The sequence below is a fragment of the Bos indicus genome, chromosome 23 (genome assembly GCF_029378745.1).
Source record: "Bos indicus isolate NIAB-ARS_2022 breed Sahiwal x Tharparkar chromosome 23, NIAB-ARS_B.indTharparkar_mat_pri_1.0, whole genome shotgun sequence".
In the NCBI taxonomy this organism is placed as follows: domain Eukaryota; kingdom Metazoa; phylum Chordata; class Mammalia; order Artiodactyla; family Bovidae; genus Bos; species Bos indicus.
Genome location: NC_091782.1, coordinates 1,371,359 through 1,376,626, shown reverse-complemented (window position 1 = coordinate 1,376,626; position 5,268 = coordinate 1,371,359). Strand labels below are relative to the sequence as shown.

General features: G+C 37.4%; 1 pseudogene; it reads right to left on the bottom strand.

Annotated features, from left to right (window-relative positions):
- Positions 1-3,649: 3,649 nt before the first annotated feature.
- Positions 3,650-4,586, bottom strand: LOC139178871 (olfactory receptor 5M5-like; annotated as a pseudogene).
- Positions 4,587-5,268: the final 682 nt, after the last annotated feature.

The following is a 5,268-nucleotide window of genomic DNA, read 5'->3' as shown; positions in this document are numbered from 1 at the left end:
GGGGGCTGGGCAGGGAGGCGCAGCGCGGGCTGCATCACTTAGAGTAAGAATCTGGCCTGAATACCCTGAGCACTATCTGAGCGAAATAATTTGGGCTAGCAAACCAGACTGTGGGATATCTACCACGCGAAAAGCCAGCCCTAACCTAAGACCGCCAGGCCCACGCACGGAACAAAGGACTGAACAGAGATAGCCGGCTGCAGACCTTCCCCCTCTGGTGACAGGCAGCCAGAGCCGGAAGGGGGCAATCGCAGCCCCAGAGAGACATTATCTATAAAACTGTAAGCAGGCTTCTTTGGTAACTAAAACTTCTTGGGGGTCTGGACGGTTAACATCTGCCTGAGAAGGTGCGCCGGTTTTACACCCAGATAACCGAGTGGCAGGGAGGCGATAAGTTGCAGCATTGGCGCTCACCAAACACCTCATCACTTGAGCTGCTCGGACCTGGGAAGAGCACAAAACTCAGGCCCAACTGAGTCTGCGCCTCTGAGGACTACCCGAGTGCCTGAACCTGAGCGGCTTGAACCTGGGAGGTGCATGCAACCCAGGGCCAGCCTCGGATTGTTCCCGGCGGAACAACCTAGAGCCGAGCAGTGTGGGCAGGGAGGCTACACGCGCCGTGAGCGCGGGCAGACCCAGTGTGGCTGAGGCACTGCGAGCACACGCCAGTGTTATTTGTTTGCAGCATCCCTCCCTCCCTCCCCATAGCGCGACTGAACAAAGAGAAGAAATACAGCTCCACCCATCAGAACACCGACACAAGCTTCCCTAACCAGGAAACCTTGACAAGCCACCTGTACAAACCCACACACAGCGAGGAAAAGCCACAATAAAGAGAACTCCACAAACTGCCAGAATACAGAAAGGACACCCCAAACTCAGCAATTTAAACAAGATGAAGAGACAGAGGAATACCCAGCAGCTAAAGGAACAGGATAAATGCCCACCAAACCAAACAAAAGAGGAAGAGATAGGGAATCTACCTGATAAAGAATTCCGAATAATGATAGTGAAATTGATCCAAAATCTTGAAATTAAAATGGAATCACAGATAAATAGCTTGGAGACAACGATTGAGAAGATGCAAGAAAGGTTTAACAAGGACCTAGAAGAAATAAAAAAGAGTCAATATATAATGAATAATGCAATAAATGAAATTAAAAACACTCTGGAGGCAACAAATAGTAGAATAACAGAGGCAGTAGATATGGTTTATTGACCTGGTCCTCACGAAGTTGAGAATATTGATGATAATATATGAGTCAATCACACTGATAATATTAAAACGGCAGTTGCAAAATTTATCTGAATTAAAGTTATATGATATTGTGAGAATATATCCTAAGAGAATATGACTTTAAGAAATCAGCCACGGAGGCACTGAAAATACTAAAGGGTGTATACAACTAAATCCAACTGACATTGAAACTGAAAATTGATAATTAAAAAGATAATACATTACCCATAGAAAAATACCAAATAATCTGGTAGAGTGTCAGTCTGTATAAACAAGATAAAAGAAGACAGAAAATAAAATACTTTAAGTCCTCTAGGCAAGTAACTGTTTTTGTACATGCATACCCAAATGAATTCTTCTTTGAGAATGGACAAGTGATATTCTCAGATAAGTGGAAAGAGAGACACTCTACTGACAGATGTGATTAAGGGTTTACATCAACTAAAGAAAACTAAGCCATAAACAAAGAGTGAGAGCAAGAAAACTGTGAGAGAAACATTGATAAATGTCACTGAAGTTAAAAGAACATGGACATGGAGTTAAAATTTGATATAATTATAATTTTAGTCATAAAATATAAATAATATTTAAACTTCATTATTGAAAATTTGTTATTAGAGATATATTCCCAACCTTCAAATGATAGTTTATAAGTAAGAAGCAGGATTTATTCATAATTAAAATATTCTAAGGCCCTTTTATTATTTAAAATCAAAGTAGATGCATTGAATAATGAAGACTAAGTTAAGACAAGTATGCATATACAATTTAAGGGAATTTATTAAAAGTGGTAATAGAACATGTCATATTCAAACATGGAGTAAAAAGAAAACAAACTTAAAATTTGATTTAATTCACAGTAAGTAAAGGGAAAAACACATAAAGTAGTTTGCGAACAGCATAAGTTAATTATTAGAAAATATTCGAAAGTGCCAATATTCACAATAAAATAGAGAACACAGTAATTAAAAGGACTCACGACTTGAAAATCAAAGTCAAAATATACATAATAGCCATAAACAAACAAACAAAAAATACTGCCTAATATATGTGAATATCAGACAAATTTGACTTTTAGACTTTATACATCACAGAAGGGAAGGAAACTATAAATGTTAAAAGGAATTATACTAGCTCAATACTTGACGTGTCATAATAATTTGGCCTAAATTTTTTTTTTAAATTACCAAAAAAATAAATAGGCAAATCCACATCATGTTTCTCTATTTTTATATGTGAAAATTCAAACATATGTAAGGACACTGAAGATCTGAAAAAAAGAAAATTCACTACATGGACTTAATAGGACCCTACTCTGCTCAGTTCCCATTTAAGCACTTTTCAACATCATAGTCTTTTCCCGGATATGCCTCAGGAGGAGATGCCAAAGATGAGCAGTAGTGTCCATGACATGGAGAGGTGTGGGATCTGAGTTTCTAAAATGTAGGAAACAAAAGGACCTGCTGTTATAGCACAGGGAACACTGTTCAATACTCTGTAGTAACAGAAATGGGAAAACAATTTAAAAAAATAGATATATGGATATTTATAACTGAGTCACTTTGCTGTATATCTGAAACTAACACAATATTGTTAATCAAATCTGCTCTAAAATAAACTAAAAATTTAAAAATAAAAATTGTGGCTATGCTTGAAAATATTAATTTGTAGTTATACTGACCCTGGTGTTCTTTATATTAGTTTATAATTTGGTTGTGTATTGGAAATCATTCATAACAACAAAAAGTGAAACTCCAAAACTAGTTTTATGATAGGGATGTAAATTAGTTTAAAACAGGTAAAATGAATAATAAAAAATATTCGAATCAGTATTAATTGATTCAATTTACATCAATCAATAATGTAAATATTTGCATTTACATAAAAAATCTTATGAATGAGAATTCTATTCAACCAGTATTATGATCTAAAATATATCCTGGAATAATAACCTGAGATTCCCCAAAATCTTCATTGCTATAAAATTTGAATAATAGAAAACAAAAGAAACAAACCAACAGACAAATAAACATACAAGGTTGACAAGTTCCTAGAAAATAAATTGAAAACCCATTAAGCCATGGAAATCTAAAACATTGTCATTCCCTTAACATCATTTTTTAGTTCTATCTGTTAAAAGTCTGTACCTTTTTGAGTAACATGGATAGAATAATCTCTCCTTTATTTATTTTATACAGCAATAATAATGTTATTTGGTCTTGTGTTTTAATTTATATGTAGTATTATTTTAATACACTGAGTCACAGCTAACAATTTAAAAACATTGTTCCAAGTCTTATTCGTGAATTATACAAGTTAAGAATGGTCAATAGACAAAATGATTTGTTAAAGTGCTCACTAACTGATCAGAGACTATGTATATGTTACATACCTGTGACCAAAATGTCTATTCTATTTGACAAAAAATTTCTCTTGAATCACTCTCCTTATTGCCTTTTTAACATCTTTGTTCCGAAGGCTGTAGATCAAAGGGTTTAGCATAGGACTCATGAAAATGTGAAAAACAGCTACAAGTTTGCCCTGTTCTACAGAAGTCTCAGAAGGGGGCCTCAGATACATGCAGAGAAGTGTCCCATAAAAGACAGTGACAGCTGTCAGGTGGACCCACAGGTGGAGAAGGCCTTGTGCCTCCCTTCTGCAGAGCGGATATGCAGAATGCTCTAAAGATGAAAATGTAGGAGATGAGGATGACGGTGAGAGAACACGTGAGGTTGGAACCAGCAACTACAAACATGGCAGTCTCTTTGACATAAGTATCTGAACAGGCCAGGACTAGGAGAGGTGGGTCCACACAGTAAAAGTGGTTGATTTCATTGGGTCCACAGAAGGAGAGACGAAGCATCAGGATGGTCTGGGCAAGACCATTTGCAAAGCCGTAAGAATAAGGAGCAGCAACAAGAGAAAGGCAGACACCTCGGGACATCTTGCTGCCATTTAACAATGGTTTGCAGATGGCCACATAGCGATCGTAAGCCATCACTGTGAGCATATAATAATCTGCAATCACCAAGGCAATGAAAAAGTGGAACTGTATAAAGCAGCCAAGGAAGGAAATGGTTTTCCTCTTGCATAGGAAATGAACCAGCATCTGAGGAGTGACAGTGGTGGCGTAACAGAGATCTACAAAGGAGAGGTGGCTGAGGAAGAAGTACATTGGGGTCTGAAGCTTTGAGTCAGTTCTGATTAACAAAATCATGCTTACATTGCCGATGACTGTGATCAGGTAGATGACTAGGAAGACCGCAAAAAAGACAGGCTGCAAGTCAGCTCGATCTGTCAGTCCCAGGAGGATGAACTCGGTCACCTCTGTATAGTTTTCCTTTAACATTGTGTTTGCTCAGCTTCCAGTGAGATCTAACATAAAGGAAATAAAAATGAATTTATCTTTCATCGTTTTTCCATTGTTCACATCATTTCATCAGATGCCTACTCCTCTCAAACTTGTAAATGCTTATGGCATAAATAAATAATTCAAGGGACATCCTTGGTAATCCAGTGGTTAAAATTTCACCTTCCAACGCAGGGGATAAGTTTGATCCCCAGTTAGGGATCTAAGATATCACATGCCTCTTGGCAAACATTATAGGAAATTCAGTAAAGTCTTCAGAAATGGTCCACATAAAAACTTTTTTTAAAAAGCAGAAATCACCTAGTAATCATGCATTAATGTTTTCAATATTTAACTTTAAAAGTAGAATTCCTTTCAGCTTCACTGGTGGCTCGAGTTGTTCAAGAATCTGCCTGCAATGTGGAAGATACAGGTTTGATCCCTGCTTGGGTAAGAGCCCATGAAAAAGGAAATGGAACCCACTGTAGTAACCTTGCCTGGAGAATTCCACGCACAGAGGATCCTGGTGGGCTATAGTCCTTTGGGTCGTAAATGCTTGCTTGGACATGACTGAGTGACTAACAACAAAAGGAAGGAGAGGTCCTTTGCATAAAGAGTCATATTTTCAAATGTGTTTTTACATTTCTTTTCATAATTGAAGCTTTTATCTTTCCTAAAAATC